This window comes from Haliaeetus albicilla, chromosome 9, assembly GCF_947461875.1.
Source record: "Haliaeetus albicilla chromosome 9, bHalAlb1.1, whole genome shotgun sequence".
Taxonomy (NCBI): domain Eukaryota; kingdom Metazoa; phylum Chordata; class Aves; order Accipitriformes; family Accipitridae; genus Haliaeetus; species Haliaeetus albicilla.
Window position 1 is genome coordinate 24,822,602 of NC_091491.1, and position 23,396 is coordinate 24,845,997.

Consider the following 23,396-nt stretch of genomic DNA (forward strand, 5'->3'; position numbering starts at 1 on the left):
CTGAGTAAACTTACAGGAAATATATTTGAGTCAATTAGCACAAATTATATGATTGAGGAACAAGACCAGTGAAACATAATGAATATGGTCAGTATCTGCCCTAAAATGACATCTATTTATCTAAATGCAATATCTTGCCTTCATTTACTGCATCTCTTCCTGTTTCCTTCCCTTTACTAAGCATTTATTAAAAGCAATGCTAGTGTAAACAACGTATCATATTTTTAAATTAACTTCCATTACAACACTGTTACCCACTGTTCCTCTAATACGACTTGCTTGCCTCAGTACTATGAGGATCCACTGTTGACAGTGCTACCAGCAAGTCCTCCAAACAATCACTGACTTCAGCTCGCACAAGGTCCACCACAGATGCGAAAATCAGTAGCATTTTCCCCACACTATACAGCTCCACCAAAGTAGAAGCTGAAAGTGCGATAGCATCTCAACAGTCAGATGGAGCGCCAGCTGTGCAGACATGTGGCCCAGCCTATGATAAAATACTTTTTCCTCTCTAACAGCTGTAACAGTGTCAGAGCTCCTTGGATATAGAAAATCCCTACAATTCCTCTAGTGGGGGAAAACCAGTGAATGGTCCCATAACAGAGTATCATGGGCTATTAGTTAGCCTGGGATTCAAGAGTGTAAGCCACAGGAGAAAATTTCTTGTTCCAGTTATAAAGGTTAACATTTCAAAGTCTTCTGCCATGCATTAGGCACCAAAATCAGATCCTCAGCCACATCTCCTTAACCTCACAAATGGCACTGAAGATCTGAGACTCCCTGCTCAGTGCTGAAACCTTGTCCAGAGCTTTGCATCCAGCCAGGACAGAATGGCTCTGTGCAGTTCTGCATGGGAATGTTTTCTGCAGATGAAAACTGTAAAGCTCATGTGCAAGTAAGTCTGCCAGCAATGCTCTGCTAGCCTGGGTCTAAGACCAGAGCCTCCACTTTCACTGACTTTAAGAGGGTGAGTACCATTTATACAGGTATCTGAATTTGGGGTGAGAAGGACAAGACCACCTCAACATTGGATAGGAAGAATTCTGCCTTGGAGTTGGGACCCATACTGTAAATCACAAAAACATGCGAGTCCAGGATTTCTTCAGTTTTCTGCTTTCAAGCAAATTCTTTAAGTATGCTACTGTATTTTTTATTCTGCTGTTACTCATAACATTCAAAAGTGTCTTCTTTTGAACATACATTTTGAGATACGGGTCTGATTTTTGAAGGGGTCGTGCTCAGTACTTTGCAGGACCTCATCAGGGAAATAGATTTAGATATAAAACAAATGGACATATCCTTAACCATCAAAAACTTGAAAATTTTAACCACAAAAACATGTCTGCATATATATGAAGGTAAAAAATCTTATTAACAAAGTCCTAGTTTCAAAATATAGCAGATATCACAGCATTAAGCAAATTTACCAGTAAATCTGAGTGTAACCATTCTTATGCAAAGGAAACAAAACAACTTGTACATGCTCAGCCTACTAAAACACACTGCCAGATATTTGAGAGCAAATCAAGAATTTGTTGCTATTAAGAAATGAGACATGCAATCTTTGGAGCCAAACTGGTCACTAGTGAACAGTAAAAACCTAATAATTGCCATATTTATTAAGTAATCTATTGCTATTTACCCCAGAAATCATTGCACACAAAAAATGAAAAACAAAACAAAACAAACCCCTGACAAATCCTGGTGTATGCTGCTATCCCCTTCTGTTGTTCTTCAAGGAACTTAATGGAAACTAACACAAAAAATGAAAATACTAGATTTCTTACATTGTTATTGGAATAATACAGAGATAAATTATTATAAAAAGAAGTGAAACTCAGTATATTCATCCTTTTCACTTTTGTCTCTTACTGTCACTATTTCCAGAATTTCTTGATTTAAACTAAGAGAAGGAAAGGTTACATTATAGAAGAAAGAAAAATAGGAAAGGAAGGGAAAGAAATATAAAAAACAAAGGAAGATGTATATGTATCTTTATCTTTCCTCAGTCAAAAAAAAAGATATTTTTTTTCTTTTAGTACTTCATAATAGCCTCTACCATGTCTGTTCTAGTCTCAGCATACACCTAATTTCCATTAGCATTAATAACTGATGTGTGCTCAAATCAAAAGAAGAGTACACTTTAGTTTGTCAAGTCTTAAAACTGGACAACAGATTTAAATGAAAAAAAGCTTGGAAAGGCTTGGAGACAAGTGAAGCAGTACATAACAAGTCTATAAAGGATAATTAAGTATACTTGGCATACCTGAAAAGATTTCACACTAGTGGTAGAAGGCCTAAATAAATCATACAAATGAATGCAAGAGGACTATAAAATCTTTATATAACAACACAAGGAGTAAATAGTAAAAATTGCATATAATATTAAATTATTGTATTAAAAAGCAAGCAACTAAAAATAGCCCAGAGAGCTTTTAAATATTTACAAGATAACTTAGGAAGGATATGGAGAACAAGGACTGGGGAATGAAGATGTTGCAACTATTAGACAAAACTAATGGTCAGAATTGCATACTTTTTCAGCCTTCAATTCAGGTCCTGCATAGTTTTAATCCAGTCGTTTACATTCTTTGTTTCTCAGTTTTGTCTTCTGTATTATAGCAGAAATTTTCTCACATGTATATCAATGTACAGTTAGATACATCAACATTTGCAAAAATATTTAGGTCTATGGAAGGATGAATAAATACAGATATTGATGAGCAGGAAACCACAATTAGTCAGATGCATAGCATATCCCTGTATAGCATGACTTTTTCCATAAAAAGCATCTTGATGGCCTATACAGCCATTAGCTTACACAGAGATATGACAAGTTAAACTAACTGGGGATCTGTTCCTCAGATTTTGAAGAGGTTACCACACAACATTTCTTTACAGTTCAGGTCTACTTGATTTTTAGCCATTTTTAACTGATTCCCTAAACAAGTCCCAGAAACAACAAATATTCTACAAAACCACATAGAGATGAACTAGTTGTTTTAATTTCTTTTAGTGAGTTAAGAACCTTACCTCATATCACAGCAGAACCCTTAACATTTTTAACACATAAAGATACCCCCAAAGAATCAATTTCTGATTATCTACCAGGATGCTTTAAGATATTTAACCACAGGATGAGGTTGTAGACTTGACCAAAGATTCGGTACATCCAACGTGGCAAGTTTTAGTAATGTTTACAGTTTCACACCACATTTGATTAAATCAAGTGCTTCCTCTAATAACATTTGCATAAAGATTAGGAATTAGAAACTGAATTCACATCAGCCAAGATTTTTGAGCTTTCATAAAGGTTTCCCTAAGTAAATTGTGCCAAAGAGTTACAACATCAAACTCTTTCTTTAACTGAAACACCTTTCGTTCCTTTCTTCTATTCCATCCTCAAACATTAAGTATTTAGTTTGGGTCAGTCAAAACATTTGTACTTCAAGTTTTAAAATGCTTCAATTCAGTATTGAAGGAATTTTAATTTTTTTTATTATTATTTTTTACTACTATTAACTTCAATTTCAAAAGCAACAGTGGTTCCAAACACCATGTAGAGATTTTCTGTCAACTTTTTTCAATTTTTGAGAAGTTGACCCACTGCTGAAAAAAACGGGTTGTCTTTGCATTTCCTCCCAAAAGTGTTTAGCCAAGAAATTTCCATCCATCCAGATTAAGTGGGAACTTTCACACAGAACATCTTAAAAATATTATAAAACACCAAACAAAATATCAATAGCACTTTTTCTACATCAATACAACCTGCTTCTCTTCAAATCCATTTAAGAGTAGAAGCAGACTACAGATTAAATTTTCCTAATGACAAGCTGTACACAAGACTTAACATACTTTTATTCTAAGACAAAGTTTTTTGTAAGAGGTCTATACACACACTGCTCCTTAATCTTTTCCTGGAGGCAGTCACATTTAGGACTAAAAAAGTAATGAGCCAGACAATAGGTCTCTCAAGTACTAAGTAGGTACCTACATTTTTTAGTAAGTCTAAAAATTCAGCTCAGATTTCAGAACCAGTATCTTCTGCTCAACTACTACCTCACCCTGAAAGCACCCAGTTCTCCTGCAAACACTAGCTTTTACTACTAATTGCTTCCACCTATGATCCAAGTCTTGTAAGTTTTGACATGGCTATAGCTATGTTCCTTTCTTATTTATCAGACATATCCGCATTCAGAAAGTTAGCCTTTTCTAGTCTATCACTACCTTTGACCTAACAGTCCATATACTCAGGCAGGATCCAGACAACCAACAGAAAACAGTTCTGCAAGAGAACCAAAACTCTCATCTTCCCCCATGCTACAGACACATCAAGAGAAGGCTCTACTCAGAGGACCTTTGGGTATCTCAGGGCAGGTGCTCTCAGGACTTCCTACCGAAGCTAGGTTTCTTCCAATGTTCAATATTCCCCATGTGAATTATTAATCAAACATAAAACTTACTATAAAGTATTATAGCTGCAACCCCCTCAGTATAAGCAGAGGATTCCAACCGCAGAGAACCCAACTTGGTTTCAGAAGTGTGCAGATAACACTCCAAGGAAACATCAATATTAACAGCCTCCCACTAACAAGCCCCACACATTTCATTTCAGTTGTAACCTTCTGCATTTGTAATACAAAGCAAATTGTTCAGATCTAATTGGAATATTACAAAGAAAATTTTCCATACCCATTTAGGATTAAACTAGATTTTGAACTCTCCAAATTTCCAGCAACTACAAAGTCATTGTTTTGATGAACCCCTTATTACAGGATTGGCACACAGGGAAACCAAAGTATGGGCTTAAACAGGTCTCCAGTGACATCAAATTTCTGAAAGTTTTCATCCTTCCACAAACACCTGAGTACCTGCTAATCTAAGTTAACCAGGTTAACTGGTTACAAGAATCTAACTGCATGTTAATAGATTCAGGGAATATAGTGAGACCTCTATGCAAAAAATCTACCTCCATCATGCACTGCAATACAAATATAAGCTAAAGATACTGTCTCGTGATACTACCTCAGAGAAAAGTCATAGCGCAACCAGAAGCTGGTAAAATTTTTGTTAAATTATTAAGCAACAGCTCAGTGATAGAAGTTGCGACAGCCACAGCCATTCAAGTAAACTCATCATTATAACAGTGCTGGGTCTTCACATGCCACATAAGATTGGCACATTTTCTCCACACAAAATTGCAAACACAAGTAAATATGTAAGAGTGCTCTTGATTCTAGATGCAGGAAAAATCAGAATGTAAACTCTAAGCAAAGTTTCAGCATCATCAACAAGTTGTATTGGTATGGGTGCTCAGACAAAGTCTATGTTGTATTATGTGTACATGGAGCAAGCAAGGAGTCATAGTTTGCACTATATGCTAAGAAGGTGAGTGCATTATGCATCGTGTGTTCCCTTATCAATTGCAAACAGAAGGAAATTCCTTGTGACAGTGGAGTTTGTCCCTGCCAGCAAGAATATGCTATGTGGGCATTTAGAGATAATTAAGAAGTATCCCTTATTAGTTATGTATTGGTTTTTGTAGAAGTGGTGTTGAGGAGAATGCCACACTTAACTAGACTGAACTCCTCTTCCATGGGACATTCCAGAAGAGATACAAAGCCCAGCACATGGTGCAGTTTACAGGACACTGACTGCCATGTGCACCTAGACATGTCTCCTACGCATGCTGCCTACCTTTCCAGCTGTCTCAAAAGTCCTTTCTTTACCGTATTCACCCCCAGTTCCAAGATTTCTGCATGGACCAAGGAACAGAGAAGAGGTTAAGGGAAGCACAGCATTACCATTACTTGACCAGCCCCAGAGAAATGTTGTTACACAATCATTTACCATCAGAGTTAATCAGAAGAATGAGTGCAGACAGCACACCCGGGCTCATCACAAGTCTCTCAACATCATCAAAGAGCAAGAATATGCAGCAAGCTGCTTTCCTAATCATAATCGAAAACCCACTAGATTTCTTTCCCCAGCTCATGCAGGGTTTGCTAGAGGTATAGCACCATTTTTAATGTTGCAGAGGAATACAGAAATTGTTTACACAGATTTGACAGCCTTGTTTCTTCTAACCAAAACAAACAGGAAATGCGTTTAAGAAAACTCCCCTTCTCTTGTCTTGCAAAAATATGTACCCATACATGATTTTTCTTCAGCAAACGAAGTTTTGATGGTTGCCTGGTGCTATGTACAACTTGCATTTCAGAGATGAACTAAAATGACAGCCCTACGCCCCACACCGGAACTTCAGTGGGACACCAGTGTGAATCCCCCTTCAGTTTTGCAAAATGGCTCCACGGTCCCTTCTATGAAAGCTATGCCATTTGTAGCTTTGAATGCAGAGGCACGGGTGATGAAATTTCATCCTCTAGAACAGCCTGAATGCCAGTAAAGAATTTGACATATACAGTATTACCAGCTGACCAAACGCACAACTACCTTGCACGCTCTGACTTTACACTGAGATATCAGGTGTCATAAGAATAGGCTAGATGGAGATGTTCTGATGAATTGAAAACTGATCTTAAAAAATAAAATTCAGGTTCTGAATCTAGGGGATGATTCCACAGTTAAGTTCAGAAAACAGGCAGGGGCTGTCCTCCTTCTGCTTCTATATACGTTACAGGTCTATTCCCAATTCCAAATATATATATCAAAACATATATATATATATATATATATTTATCTCTCAAACTCCTATATATACACCTACAGGTTTGTTACTCACTCACCATGTTCTTTCTAGCCTGATGTGCAACTTTCCAGTCTTCTCTGGAATGAGTGTCATGGAACAAGCTGTTAGCTGGGAATTTATTTGGAACACTCAGAGATTTACCAGCATCGTGGGAAATTGCCCTACGCTGGCAACTAAGCACCACGCAGCCGCTCGCTCAGTCCCCTCACAGTGGGATGGGGGAGAGAATCAGAAGGGTAAAAGTGAAAAACTCATGGGTTGAGATAAAGACAGTTTAACAGGTAAAGCATAATCCGCACACACAAGCAAAACAAACCAAGGAATTCATTCACCACTTCCCATGGGCAGGCAGGTGTTCAGCCATCTCCAGGAAAGCAGGGCTCCAGCACACGTAACTGTTACTTGAGAAGACAAATGCCATCGCTCCAAACATCCCCCATCTTCCTCCTTCTTTCCCCAGCTGTACATGCTGAGCACGACATCATATGGTCTGGACTATCCCTTTGGTCAGTTGGGTTCCAACTGTTGGCTGTGTCCCCTCCTGACTTCTTGTCCACCCCCAGCCTGCTCGCTGGTGGGGTGGGGTGAGAAGTAGAAAAGGCCTCGGCTCTGTGTGAGCACTGCTCAGCAATAACGAAAATAACCCTGTGTTATCAATGCTGTTTTCAGCACAAATCCAAAGCATAGTCCCATACTAGCTACTATGAAGAAAATTAAATCTATCCAGCAACAACCAGTACGCCCAGTTATCTCAGAAGAGCTTAGCTGTGCTGCTGCTTTGCCATGGAGACCAGGACTCAAAAAACCAAAAACAATTCAGGGTATCTAGTCCCTATTGCACCTTCCTGTTCAAAAGGCCAATTTTCAGAATGCTTCTTCTACAGGCTTGGGGAAGAATGGCTGGAAAGCTGCCTGGCAGAGAAAGACCTGGGGGTGCTGGTTGACAGCCAGTTGAATATGAGCCAGCAGTGTGCCCAGGTGGCCAAGAAGGCCAACAGCATCCTGGCCTGTATCAGAAATAGTGTGGCCAGCAGCAGCAGGGAGGTGATTGTTCTCCTGTACTGGGCACTGGTGAGGCCGCACCTCGAGTACTGTGTTCAGTTTTGGGCCCCTCACTACAGGAAAGACATGGAGGTGCTGGAGCGTGTCCAGAGAAGGGCAACAAAGCTGGTGAGGGGCCTGGAGCACAAGTCTTATGAGGAGCGGCTGAGGGAGCTGGGGCTGTTTAGTCTGGAGAAGAGGAGGCTGAGGGGAGACCTTATCGCTCTCTATAACTACCTGAAAGAAGGTTGTAGTGAGGTGGGTGCTGGTCTCTTCTATCAAGTAACTAGTGATAGGATGAGAGGAAATGGTCTCAAGTTGCGGCAGGGGAGATTTAGGTTAGATATGAGGACAAATTTCTTTACTTAGAGGGTTGTCAGGCATTGGAACAGGCTGCCCAGGGAAGTGGTTGAGTCACCATCCCTGGAGGTATTCAAAAAGCACATAGACGGGGTACTTCATAACATGGTTTAGTGGGCATGGATGATGGTTGGACTCAATGATCTTGAAGGTCTTTTCCAACCTAAATGATTCTATGATTCTTCCTACTTTCCAAAGGCCTTCTCCGCATGCCTTCCTTAGCATCACAGTTAGACCTGAGAATCTCCTCCCCAGTACATTGGCAAAATAAAATTCATATTGAGTTTTACAACACTCACCTATTTCCTGCAAAGCTGGTTACAACTTTGAGATCTCATTAGTCAGCTTATAACTACATATTTGAGAAACTGTGTCATATCGAGGGCCATTGTGCACGTTGGCCACCACAGATGGAAGATTGTAGTGAGGTGGGTGCTGGTCTCTTCTATCAAGTAACTAGTGATAGGATGAGAGGAAATGGCCTCGAGTTGCAGCAGGGGAGGTTTAGATTGGATATTAGGAAAAATTTCTTTACTGAAAGGGTTTCTCAGGCATTGGAACAGGCTGCCCAGGGAAGTGGTTGAGTCACCATCCCTGGAGGTATTCAACAAGCGCGTAGACAAGGCACTTCAGGACATGGTTTAGTGGACATGGTTGACGGTTGGACTTGACGATCTTAAAGGTCTTTTCCAACCTAAATGATTCTATGGAAGAGGTAGCAAAATCTAGCATCACAGTTCATGGAAACGTTTATTTCTGTATGCATAGACTTATCATGCAAACCTAAACTCCACCCAGTGCACCTAACACAGATGAATTGTGTGCAGGTGCATCCGTAAGGCCTGCAAACTACAGAGCATAAGTTACTACTGCCTTGTGGGCATACAATGTTTATACAGAACTCCCAGTGGAAATCAAGGTAGCAGCAGTTAATTGCTATGTATATTTTATAGGAAGCTAGGATAATTTTTCAATGGGTAACATATGGTGCACTTTGCTGTGACACAGTACCTAGACTGTCACAGAGCTCACTCCAGTGTCAGGCAGGCGTGTGGGGAAAACAGGGACAGTGGTAGACGGGTGTGTGTATTTGACATAACATGAGAGAGACATTTTTTGGTTTTAGGCATGCCTGTTCCCCAAAGATGAGCTACAAACCTTCCCAGGGTCAACATCTCCAGTTATCTTCTATTGCAGTCACCACATCTTAAGATTCTTCTCATAAAAAAAGAAATTCATCTTTTATGGGCAATCACATTTTCTGCCCCCATAACTCTTGCCAGAAAAGTGCTCAAGATTGCATAGAAATATTTTTTCTTATTTGCAGCCTAAATGTATTCATGATCAATCCATATACTTGTACCTGTACCAGTGCTGCTTTTTAGGCTAAGTAGTTCCTTGTTTCTGGTAAGCAGCAGTGATGATTTTTTCTCTTGTTTCAAGGAAGTAGATAGCACTGAAGATAATGAATACCTTAAATTCATACCTTGACATGGAACCACGTTCTTCTAATAAGCATTTCAAATAAGAATTTTCCATTGAACTGTGGAAAGTGAAACCTGGAAATTTTGCAAAACTCAAAATTAAAATTATTAATTGTGAAAAATCATAGAAGACAGGGAGAGGAAACTGAACTTGCAAAAGAAAACAATGTCTTTCCACAAAATATTTCACTAGGTGTCTTTATGCTTTGTTTTCTGGCACTGTGGTGTCTATGTGTCATGGTATAACCCCAGCCAGCAACTAAGCACCATGCAGCCACTCACTCACTCCCCCACACACCCAGTGGGATGGGGGAGAAAATCGGGAAAAGAAGCAAAACTCTTGGGTTGACATAAGAACAGTTTAATAGAACAGAAAAGAAGAAACTAATAATGATAATGATAACACTAATAAAATGACAACAGTAATAATAAAAGGATTGGAATGTACAAATGATGCACAGTGCAATTGCTCACCACCTGTCAAGTGACACCCAGTTAGTCCCTGAGCGGTGATTCCCCCACCCCCATTCCCTCCCAGTTTATATACTGGGCATGATGTCAAATGGTATGGAATACCCCTTTGGCCAGTTTGGGTCAGCTGCCCTGGCTGTGTCCCCTCCCAACTTCTTGTGCCCCTCCAGCTTTCTCGCTGGCTGGGCATGAGAAGCTGAAAAACCCTTGACTATAGTCTAAACACTACTGAGCAACAACTGAAAACATCAGTGTTAACAACATTCTTTGCATACTGAACTCAAAACATAGCACTGTACCAGCTACTAGAAAGACAATTAACTCTATCCCAGCTGAAACCAGGACACTATGTCAATGTTGACTAGGACTCCCATTTTTCTATGTCTAAATTCAGAATTAATTCATTTGGGGGCAGATTTACTCCAAGGGCAGACAGAGACAGCCCATGCAGAAAAGCTACATAACGAACCAACCCAATCATGGCAGCTGCATTCTCTGTACACTGCCTGTTTGGTCAGCTCACAAGACATGAACAAGATGTGGACTGGCTCTGGATAAGTTGTGCTGATGTTCTGATGCTGGTTCCAGCTCCAGCATCAATTCCTAGCTCCAGTAAGCAGCTGAGCAGCAATGCAGCAGGCCTGCTGTAAGCTCAATTCATGGAATATGGATTTAATTTCCCCAACCCCTTCTTTACACCATTTAAAGAGAGGTGCTGTCTCATTGTGTGTTCATCTTTTCTTCCTACAATTAATATTGTCCTTGTTTAATTTTTCAGAAACTAGTTCACTATTTTGACAGCAGAAGTGCCACCTCCTAATGAATACAGACCTCTCTGTATATTGACGTAACGCATCCTTCGCGTGTACTGGGTTTGATCAGTTATTTAAATAACTAAAAATTACCTAAACAAATCCAATCATTTGATTTGTGCTTTTAAGGCTAATTAATTTATTACCACCAAGAAAGAAGTAAAAAGTTAAACTCTTTTTGAAACCTCAGACCATAGGCATTTCAGCTCTTCACAGTGGCAGATAGCAGTTGTCATATATTGTGAATATTTATACTGTAGGAGAGGACTTTCACAATGACAGGAACCTCAAGACACCATGCAAATTGCTAGGCCTAATATACCTCATCCAAAGTGAGCAAGTGAACAGGATTGAGAAGACATGTCAGAGCCAAACTTCAGCTTAAGAAAGTCAGAATGTGGAATTACGGCATGAAGGATCTACGTTTATTCCTTTACCTTTTCTACAAGGGTCTGGTTTTAGTAATTTCAACATTACTTAAATAAAATTCATCCTTACTCAAACTTTGCATTTTAATGGAACTTTGTATTTGCACTTCCTTGTACAACATTACTGAAAAAAACTATAGGGTGGATGTGACCAAACTTGATTTATACCCTGGCAATTACTGAATAGTATTTGGACAAAACAATACCGTAGCCTAAGTGGTATTGGCCCTTATGTTCGCTTTGCACTTAAGAGTACAATTTGCCCACAAAAAATAAACAGAAGGCTTGAAAACCCTATTTGAACATATAAATTTGTGCTTACATATAGCTATGTACCTGCCATGGAAACTGTGTATCTGCCTATAGGAATCTGGCAAGTCCTTAGCCTGTTTGGGAGGTAGCAGTCAAGGAGAAGAAAAAAGGAGGGCACAACAAAGGTGACTAATCAAACACAGCATGAAAAGAGATCTAACTGAAAACTTAAATGAACAGCTCAAGAAAGTAGCTCATAGGCAACTAATACACTGCAATATGTCTGCAGAACAGACTTGTTAAATAAGGAACAAACTAACCACAGCCTTACAGATCAGTCACAAACAGAAAAACTTTATCAAATTCACAGTACTGTTCACTGGTGCCTACTTCACTTCCTTAGAGGAATCAGCAATAGAGTACTAAAATATCAAAGAGGCGCTCTATGCTTTTAATCCTCCAGTTTACAGGTAGAGTCATGTTCACAACACATTCTCCCAGGACATACGTGAAGGACTTCAAATCAAAAGTTGTAGTTGAATAATACATAGTAAACTGATAGGAAGTGCTGGCAAGGTTGCAGGTTCACCAGAAAGCATTAGAAAGCACCTCTGGCTCTGCACTGACAGGAGAGATTGGGTATCAGAGCAGGAAGCTGAACGTTTTCCCATTGCCTAGCCCCAGGGAGTATGTTTGCATCTGAGCTTTACCTCTGAAACCAGTGGACTTACCCCTCAAGAAGGCAACTTTAATGCAGAAACACCTCCTCGTATGTGCTTTTCTGTTTCAACTTTGTGTAGAAGAAACCCGGATCACCAGCTTTTAGATGGTTAAAGGTAGCAAAGAGAAATCCCACCTTCAGAACCTTCCAAAGACCTTATTTGCAACAGCACTGCATCACAGGTTCATGGCTTATATCCATTTACTTTATTAGCATTACATTATCCCCCAGACATACTGACTATGACAAAACTTTAGAGTCTCAAAGCTTAGATAATTGAGATCAAGCATATCATGAAAAGCATGATTTAGGAAATGCTGTTGCTTAATAATGAGACTCATTTTTCATTGCCTGTGAACAGCAGGAACAGTTTTTATTGTATTGGATCCCCACACATTGCTGGCCGCTGGCCATGAGGGGTTTGGGTTGCTTTTTTTTGGTTGGTTGGTTGGGGGTTTGGCAGGGGGTACACTGGTGGTTTCTTCTTCAAAATCTATACACAGCTTGGAACTCTCTTTGGCTTAGTGCACAATAAAGCTCAAAGAAAAATACAAAGGAAATTCAATAGAAAAAAAAATCTTGTAGCCTTTAAGACTTATTTTTCAGGTGCACCTGTTCAGATGCATTGTTCCAGAATAAAACTACTTTGCAATAGGGAAAGAATGAGAAATAAAAAAGTCATTTGCAGAATTCTAATTCACCTATAAGGATGATCCTATTAATCAGCTTTCGTATTGTTCCCAGTGACCTTTTTCTTCCTGTCACACTATTACTACCCTACTGCTGGTTTTAAATCTTCCTTCCTGCATCACTGAATAGGAAGAAAATAAGTTAGTTTAGAACAGACCATGACCCCACGTACATGACAGACAAGTGCTGACTAATGTTGATTAATTTCCTCTGAATCATGTTAACATTACTCTCCAGACCCCATCACTTCAGCTTTCAGTGACATACACAGTGACTGCAATCACAATCTGATAAGAGTACTGGAGTGTAAATTCAGGGCTTTTGTAATAGCAGTCTTTCTTAAACCAGAAAATCACATTTTTGTAGGATGAATTTTCTATTCAGCATACTTCACCTTCCATTAGCGCCATAAAGATATTTCCTGGTGGTCATGTCAACAAGACTACAGATTATTCCTATGAATATGAACTTGAGAAAGTTCTGAAAGCTAAAAAAAATCTTGCTAAGTAGCAGCTTATACACCATAAAATGTTTTAAATTAATCATGTCTTACTAAAGTTTTGCATCTGGTCTCATTTGCATGACCTATGCATGGATGTGACCCCATGAAGAGCATTTCTGAAACAGATGACCTTGGAACAAATAAAAATGAGTGGTTTTAAAAATATTTCTGACTGAATAAATAAAATGTTTGGAACTGCATTAGTTACTTCATCTTGGTCACCTTGGTTTTGTGTTCAGAAGGAAGAGATATGATGTTTTCTTTCAACTGCGATTTACAATATATTTAACCATGGAGAGAGATTTGTTTAATTTTATTTTTTTTTTCAGTATCAGGTGCCACAAAGAGCCCTGAACAGGACGAGCAATTTGTTTTTCTTGGGATACTGTTAACAGAGTTGGGGATTCTGCACAGGCTTTCTTTCCTGTCCTGCTGGACTACACTTAGAACTTTTACATAACAAGTTTTCAGCATATGAACCAATTTTTCTTTGTAGATGTGACCAAAATATGTCTTCTAAAAGTAATGGACTCTCAAGTTTTACTTACAACATAGATATTACAAATCCAAGTGCTTAAGTTTGTGGCTGGATTTGGATTGACTATTTCCAGTGCCTGAGGTCCCTTGGAGGTACAATACATCAGTAAATATAGTAAAAAGGAGTTTACCCTTAATAATTCTGACTTCTGTTATCTTTAATGATTTCGCTGATTTTGTCTCGGTCTTCTTCCTTCCCTAGTTTTGTAGCTAGATGTCACAGCAGTTTAGTAAGTATCCTGGTTTCAGCTGGGATAGAGTTAATTGTCTTCCTAGTAGCTGGCATAGTGCTATGTTTTGGGTTCAATATGAGAAGTATGTTGATAACACACCGATGTTTTTAGTTGTGGCTAAGTAGTGGTTATACTAAGTCAAGGATGTTTCAGCTTCTCATGCCCAGCCAGCAAGAAGGCTGGAGGGGCCCAAGAAGCTGGGAGGGGACACAGCCAGGACAGCTGACCCAAACTGGCCAAAGGGATATTCCATACCATGTGATGTCATGCCCAGTACATAAACTGGGGGGAGTGCGGCTGGGGGGATCACTGCTCAGGAACTAACTGAGCATCTGTCAGCAGGTGGTGAGCAATTGCACTGTGCATCACTTGTATATTCCAATCCTTTTATTATTATTGTTGTCATTTTATTATTGTTATTATCATTATTATTTTCTTCCTCTCTGTTCTATTAAACTGTTCTTATCTCAACCCACAAGTTTTACTTTTTTTTTCTGATTCTCTCCCCCATTCCACTGGGTGGGTGGGGGAGTGAGTGAGCAGCTGTGTGGTGCTTAGTTGCTGGCTGGGATTAAACCACAACAGTAAGGTAATGCAACAACTAAGAATAGAATGTAAAGAAGAATAAAGAACCTTGGCTTTGAGACCACATGGACCTCTATTCCATTAGGTCCATTTTCATAGAGAAAAACTTTGTAGACTAGAAGGTATTATTGTCCTCAAGATTCTATCATGTATTTTAACTGGGCATCACTAACAGAATAAAGGACTGATGATTGTGAGGAGAAGTGCCAGCACTAGATCTTCCGATTCCAAATAAACTTGAAAAAAACCTCAGAGTTTCAACAATGCAATGAGATTAAGTTGCCATTTACATTATTTCCTAATGATTACATTTCTAACAACAGACCTTGAAAGCACCAAGACCAACAAACATTTTTCCCCCTCTTCTCTTGGCAAATACACTTCAGACAGCCTCAGCTAATTAGGCTTACTGAGCAGTATAAACTGCATATCAATAACTTCTGTTTCTGGGCTCTCTGAACCATGTGGATGGAGACTGCTGTAGCCAAATGGATATTTGGGGTGCATGAGTCGACTAAACCTGCTGCAAAAGCATTTGATTCCAAGCAAACTCAATATGAATGCTTGCCTCACAAATTTGGATCTGAGATGCAACTGGTCCTCACATTAGCCATTTCTTTATCAGTTGGCAGCTTCTCTGACATGGGCTCAACTGCCTGTCTCAAGCCAGGGCACTGTAGTACAAGGCATGTGCCAGAACTCCTACGCCAGACTAACGCGTGATGTGTTCACCATGTGTGCTTAGACTTTTCCTTTTTCTCAATTGGATTATTCCAATGAGCACCTACTGCCCTAGGCTACATGTCTGTAGAGATTCATTATTCCAAAGAGTCTCTAAAAAAAAAACCAAAAAACTCTCTTTAAGTGTAAGAAGGTTAGGTTATCAATTACAGCTTCAGAGTCAGTATTTCAAGGGGATGTCAAACTAGGCTATAAAGTTGTAGCTATGATTTTACTTCCACGGAGTTATGTACCATGGGTGCAAATAGCTGAGCATTAATAAAATCCCTAAAATTTTACATCAGAGATGTAAGTCTGTTAGACTGCCATGCAGCTATAATGATGTGTCAAGGTGCATCTGAAGGGCTAGAACTGATAATAGAAATCAATGTCTCCATGTCAGTTATCACCCATTACCTTTCAGGCCCTAGTCCAAAATTCAATCCAGATTGCTGCATGAAGCGCGTGCAATCGTTAAATTGTGCATGTAAAAAGTGAGATGCCACAACAGAAGGTGACAAAAAAAATCCCACGCACTGATTAGGATACGACTGCTCCTTGCAAAAGCTGACGCACCTGACTCTAGACTATAAAGGAATCATTTCCCCGTTACCACGATCCACAGATTGAAGATTTGCCCGTGGGTGCTAGCATCAGTCCTTTCAGATAATTTATAAGGAAAAAGTGGCCCTATTTAAACACAATTTTCTGCCACTGGAAGAAGTCGTGCCTCCTTTATTCAGAACCTTTTTTCTGTCATTGACTTGAATTCAGCCAAGGAGGGAGAAATCCACATTTGCTACCTAACAGCACGGTGCTCAGGCCAGCAGGTTTTAAGTGAAGATGGACAGAGGCACATGCACTGAAACAGCCCATACAGTGAAAATGGATCACAGTGGAGAAAGGAAACTCAGGATTCCTGAGCTGGGCTGAAGCAGTTGTAGGCAAGCAAAATGGAAAATATCTAAAGAATATTAGAAGCATTAAAATCTCAGAAAGAATGATTATCTCTATTACTAAGAGATCTTGATAATCCTGGGATTATCAAACATTTTTCTCATAAACCAGTGTCATCAGACAGCAAAAACACATAAATCCCAAACCGATATCCACTGCACATCATCATTTTCAAACTTCAGGGCTGCTGTTGTTAAACACCTGCATCTATGTTTAGTCACTGAAGTAAAAGATTTTTAAAGCACCAATTCATGTGGAGATCCCATTACATTTACTGTGAACTGACACTGCTGCTTACCTCTGAAAATCAGATTACTTGGTTAGACTCATACCTTTCAAATTAGCTGTGCAGATTTCAAAATGTTGCTCATCAGGCTTCTCATCAGGTTCAGCCTTATTCCCACTGAGTTTCATGATAAATGTCTCAGAATCAATTAACTCTATGATCCTGAACAACTGATGGTATACAAGATCTTTCTAATCCTGTTATTTGATACAGAAACCTCTTATACAAACAAGGAACACTATCACATACTGCAGAGCATGGCTATGCATCTCTTGTTGCTCCTTGATGTTTAGCTTGTTAAACCTCAAAAGGCTTAATCCAGTTCAGAAACATGTACAAACTAATCATACAGATTCTTACAGGAACATTTAAGTGGAAAACTATCTTACATTGGAATTGTTTTTCAAAAAGCTATCTCTTTGCATTTGATGCAAAATAATGATAAGGTTTGGTGAAACGATAAAAGCACTGAGAACATCTTGATCCCCATGTCTGCCAGTCTGTATAAAAATCTGTATCTTCTTTTGCACAAATCAGTTCCTAGTTTGGAACTTAGAGGATCTTCCTGTCTTCACACCTGAAACTGAAATGTCCATATTTCCTTTCTAGATACACTTCTCCACATCCCCAAGAGTGTCATTCAAAAATCAATATACACATATATATTTGTGTTCATAAGTATGTGTTCGTATGTATTTATGAATATACATATATACACAAATATATATACTTATATGTGAACATGAACATATATATGAACCATAAGATAATACCACCAGAACAAACATAATTCTGACTACCTTATAAAAATGCAGGGAAGCCCTTCTGGTAGCAGCCATGGTACAATGTATTTACACGTAACACCTTTTCAAAACCAAAGTGATGCTGTACCAGTGGTAACTTAATTACGTAGCAGTCAGATTCCAAAGAAATTAGAGCTATTTTAAAATACCATGAAAAACAAGCATAACTTTCAAGCTAAAAAAAGCCACCTTGTAGAAAAAAGGTACATAAAAATACATGCTAGAAAAAGCCTTTGAAAAAGAAAAGCTCATCTAGACCAGAAGTAACTACTGTGTCTTTAATTCTCTGCCTTTAGTTGTCTGTGCTCTCGTCTTGAGCTTTTGTACCTGGCTTATACCACTGGTGTCTCAGGCATGGATGGAGGCAGCTCCATTTCTGACCCAGGGAAGGGACAAGAGGCTGCTCTCATGCCCTGTGGCTAGCAGCCATGCTGCCCTGCTTGCTGGTGCCTGGGGAATGGGGCCCTGTGGACCCACTGCCACAAGGCTCCCTCTGATTTTATTTAAGATTATGATGGAGGAGACCCCAGAAGCTCCAGCTTATCATTCTTCCACCCCTTGGAAGGAAACAGTATTGAATTCCCTGCCTGTGAGGAAGTTCAGCCCTAGAAGGAACCTGCTAAATCTTATCAATGATACATTTTTACCTGTATGAGGAAATGCTCAGGCACTATTGGAAATCTCTGGTGAACATAGTTCCTACTTTTAAATATCTAACATTTTATTGCTAAAATATTAATACAAGTGAGGAAATGTCTACAGAGACAGTGGCTCACATTGTGTTACCACTCATGCCAGGCCACTTTATCAATGGAGACGATTGTGCAGTCCTGATAGAGATGCCACAACAACGATGTGCCAACATGCAGTAACTCCCCTGTGGACAGGGAGCCTGCTGTGTTAGGCGCAGGCTCCATACACACCAAGGAGTTCACGGCTTTAGCCATGAATCCTTGAAAAAAATCAAAAGGCAATTTGTTAAGAAACACAAGTTCAATAAATGGTGTAAGATCCCCTATTTGTCTTTGTGAAACAAAGCTTTCTTTTTAGACTGTAGTAAAAGCATTTAAATAATTTTGAAGCTATTACTTTTAATCAGTCGTTGCAAAGAACTCAGGTTCATCTTTATAACCCTATATAATGGGTAACATACATTAGCACAGAAGTATTTTCAGCTTCAGTTAAAACACAGAGTTCTTAGCCAGTGTCTGTTTTCACAGGTACTCCATATTCCTTTTTCAAATCTCCCAGCTGTGAAAAAGCAGCAAGTAAACACTTTCATTGATAAAAAAAATATATTTTCTGCGGCCTGTATTATGCAAACAGATGTGTGTGCAAGTGTATGCATCTGTATCTGTTTGCATATGATTGGATCTATGGTAAAGATGGAAGCACTTGGCATCATCTAAACAAATATTTTCCATACACTTCAAAAAAAAACCAAAACAACAAAACAAAACAAAAAACAACTCAGTTCCAGTGTGCACATTCCTAGGAGTGGCAGGTGCAATATGACAGACACGGGGCTAAACCTCAATAACAAATCCTGGCACAAGTAATGAGGCTGTGTAAGCTGAGTAGTACAATCTGGTTTAGCTATGCACATTATCAGCCAGGTGCAACCAACACTGAGCCGATGCTACCACATGTGTCAGTCTCAATATGAATTTCCTGTTGTCCATTAATCCACCCATTCACTCTCTACACCACATCCCTGTTTCTTTGACTTGGGCAGTGGTATTCATATTGCTTGGGCCAGCAGACAGGTTATAACATAGTGAGCTCTTTGATGTAGCTTGTCCCATCCACATAGCCAGCTATAGGGCACTATCTCCTAACTGGCGGCAACTGAAAAGCTCCTGTTGACTAAAGAAAACCTGGATCTAACCGCCCACCTTCAAGGCAGAATCTGCGCAGCTGCCATCAGGTGGTGTTTTTCTCACCAGACTTCAATACCTGCTTTTGATATAGATGGTAACTCAATACATTTTTAAAATAAAAGACTTCTTAATACAGTCCTCCAACATTTTCTGTTTATTATAAAGTATGTGTATGCATGTCATGTATCATGAATGTGAAAACATGAGTGTGATGACTTTGGCAAGGGTTACCAGATAAACATGAAATCCTAAAAAAAATGAAATTAGATACCTGAACCTAAATTAGCATGAAGCTAAAGATGAATGTGACAAAAGCCAGGCCCAGCACACTGGAGGCAGCTATTGTGCCTCCTGCTCAGCCCATCCTGCTTCCAGGAGGACTTGCAAACATTGCCAGCTGTGAGGATTTCAGATGACACCTGCATCCTAGTCCAGGAGCCAACCTGCAGCATGCTAATGTCCTAGCCATCAAGATTTTGTTAATCAGCCCTACAGTCCTATCAGAGCTTTTTGTTTACATTTAATCACTTTCTTTTGTTGCTACTTTCATAAGAAGAGAAAGTTTTGATTGCTCACAGAGTCCATAGCAGCTGCTATGGGATTAGCACATCATTGTAAACAACTTCTAGTTGTTCATTATCTATGGGGCAAATTTTACCCAAAGTGACACAAAGCTACTCCAGGTTTAGCTTGTCAGTATGTCACAGTCAGGTTTCTGAGTGTCACGGTCATCTACCACAGAGAAGACTATTATTAAATATGTAGCTATAATAGTCCCCGAATAGATGCAATGTTAAATAGCATATTGAAGCCTTTTTTTTTTTTTTTTAAGAAAGTATATCACTTCTTTTAATTGCAAAGGTCATATGGCAAATCTGCCATGTGCAAATGCAATCATAAAATTTTCACAGATACAAATGTAAGTAAAGGATTAATCCAGAGGGACTAGAGTGATTATTTTGGCAAATAGTATACTGCAAAAAATAGTTTTTAAATACAAGATCAATTTAGCAAATTTTTCCAACTGTAAAAAAGGAATACAAAATAAAATAAATCTAGGATTTTTGTTTCAAATGACCTTTCTTAAAAGTTTCAAAAGGGTAAAGCAATAAGAAGATGGAATGAAATATTTAGTTTCATGACAAATTAAATGTTTCAAGTCAACCCAAAACATTTCCAGGCCAGAAACCAAACAGAAATATCCCGTAATCCCGTAACACTCATGAGTAATACTGAAATAGATATGAGTTATAAATATGAATAAATTTGAAAAATGCAACGCCATGCTATTTCAAATCCATTATCTTGATTTACAAATTGTAAACCTGCATTGGTGTTCTATCCAGATCGTAGTTTGGCTCAAGTCTAACACAACTTTCTGTTGAAGTATTTGAAGAGCTTATTATAGCATAACACAAAAAGGAAAGAGCCAAGCCTGAGTTTCAGAACATTATTTTTAGAGCAAAATAAGAGTAATGGTTTATGATGGCCTAAAAGACAATTCTGCCTGACCCTCTGACTGCCTGTTATGGCTTTACTCTGGACTGCTAGGAAGAAATGTTACTATTACCAGCTATTCATGAAGGAGAACACACCTAATATTTAGCCCCAGAAGCCATCACTGAGCCCACAAAAGCTGTAACCATGGGAGGGTATGAAATAGCATCTAATCCGCTCAAAACCTACCCGGCGCTGCTGCTTTCCAATACAAGGAGGTGAAAAACCCTGAGAATCTTGGAGGGAAAGCACTAAGGTGTCAGTAGTGGCTGGAAGACCCTGGAGCGAGACAGGGATTGACTGGAGGCACAGGGTAGAGCACAGACAGCTGGGGCGTGTAAATATAGGAGGAAATATGTCCCCTTGTGCCTCTGAGATGGGACACTTTATTTCACAATATTGAAGAAGCAAGCTCCTACTAATACAGAGTAAGAACAAAACATATAGAAGAGTCCTATTTCAGGAATGCCTAGCTAAATTATAGCTAACAAATAGACCAATACTTCTAGAAAAGCCAGCCTCCATTCATGTGAAAATATCAATGGCAAAATAGAAGTTACTATAAGGATGGCATATGGTAAAAAGAAGGAGCTTAATGCAAAGAAATTGCTGTTAGGAAACAAATGGATTATCTAGCGAAAAGCAGTCTGGACTCCACTGTAATAAGTTGTGATACACTAGCATGAAGTTGATGTTAGAAGAACTCCAGACCCACGCAACACTGATTACTTCAAAAAGTATGGAAAAGAAACTCCTTTAAATATAAAAACTGTAAAGAAATACTGTGGGCATACATTACAGGAGAAAATGTAGACTTGAAAGACAGAAATCTGTGAATAAAATTTCACCTCAGCACCACTGCAAAATTACTCAGCAAAGGCGAAATCCTGCCTGGACGTTCCCAAATCCACCACCCATTTCCCAAGGAGAGGCAGAATCCTTCCCTCTAAGTCGGCTGACAGCATGGGATGGGGATTGCTCCCTTTCCAGCTTGTCCCTGCAGTGAAATAAGGTAACCAAGGGTTTCACCTGCAGTCTTTCTGTCCAGAATACTTTCAGATCCATGTCCTGGTTATCCAAACCTACCCCAATGCTCATGCAGAACTGGTCTGATACTTAGTTTCACCATGGGCTTCAGGAGGTGGTAGAGGCTCCCCATTTCATGTCTTCCCTAGCCACATCCAATGCAGTTGTACTGGTTCCGCCTTGCTGAAAACCACAGCCACTTTGTCAGAAAGCAATCGTCATTCTAAAAAGCAAATGCTATCTGTAAAATATTGCAATGCACACACCGCCACATCTGGTGCCATTGGATGGTTGCTAAAGATGTTTGTAAGAAACACTGTGCCCTAACATAACAATCTTATTTCACCCCTGAACAGCTCATTAGAGATGAGAAAAATAAAATTCAAACGGTTTGGTCTTGCTGTGAGACAAGTCGATTCCATAAAAGCTCTGCCTGTCTGGGAATGAGGAGACCAAGAAAAACAAATACCATAGGTAGCCTGGAAACTGAAGAGCCTCCAGGGAGCCACCGAGGTAGAGTGTCATCTGACAAGGCAGCAGGAGAGCTCAGGGACTGTAAACACGTACCAAAAAAGTTGGGAAACAATTGAACTGAATTCTGGGCACCCATGGAGAGCGTGAAGTAATGGGAACCTCAGAAGGTTATCTAGCTAGGAATGGCAAACAGCAGCAAAACAGAGCTATGGCAACAGAGCCCAAGGGTGTGAGCTGGGGACTCACCAGGAATGTCACACTGTAATGACACACACAGGCCAACGGGGAAGCAGTTTTGTCCAAAATGAGTTATTGCATACAGGGGGCTGAAATCACTCTGTGGGTTCTGCCAGTGAAATTCAGGCTTACAGTTTCACTCCCGTCTCTTAGGGCACGTCTACATTGCATATTTGGCCTGAAGCCTGAGCTCAGGGGCTTTGGCCTGGCCAGTCTCCTGACTGATTGCTGTTAGAGTCCAAATTAGCACACAACCAGCATGCCTCCCTGCTGAGAGGAGGCAACTGAGAGCCGAGAGGCAGTAAGGAACAACTCCTTAACCCACTTCTCAGCTGAGTTTGGACTCCAAGTGTATGAGTGCTCCTCCTAAGCTCCAATGCAAAGGCAGTATGGGTTAGCCCAAATCCCTGTGGCCCACAGCAGGGCAGAGGGAGTGCTTTCCTTCCATTAGGTAGAGCTGAGAAGCACCAAGAAGCTGGGCTGTACCACCTCTCAGCTGCTGCTTTCTGCTCTTAAAGCTAATTTCTGTGTTGACATTGCATCAAAGCATCTGAGTGCACCTCAAGTCCAGGAAGGCTGGATCTTTGCTTCTCAGAAGAGAAATCTCAGTGTCACTGACCAGACTGAGGGCAATGACACTATTTATTTAACAGCATGGGTGGTTGGTAAATGGCGACATAAACATTGA

At 39.7% G+C, this 23,396-nt stretch overlaps 1 long non-coding RNA gene across 1 annotated transcript in view; it reads right to left on the bottom strand.

Moving 5' to 3' along the window:
* LOC138686845 (uncharacterized) overlaps positions 1–21,272 on the bottom strand; it is a 96,325-nt gene extending 75,053 nt beyond the window's left edge. The window contains exon 1 of the long non-coding RNA XR_011326159.1: positions 21,161–21,272. This is a non-coding gene — a long non-coding RNA (uncharacterized lncRNA). The remainder of the gene's footprint in view (positions 1–21,160) is intronic.
* Positions 21,273–23,396: the final 2,124 nt, after the last annotated feature.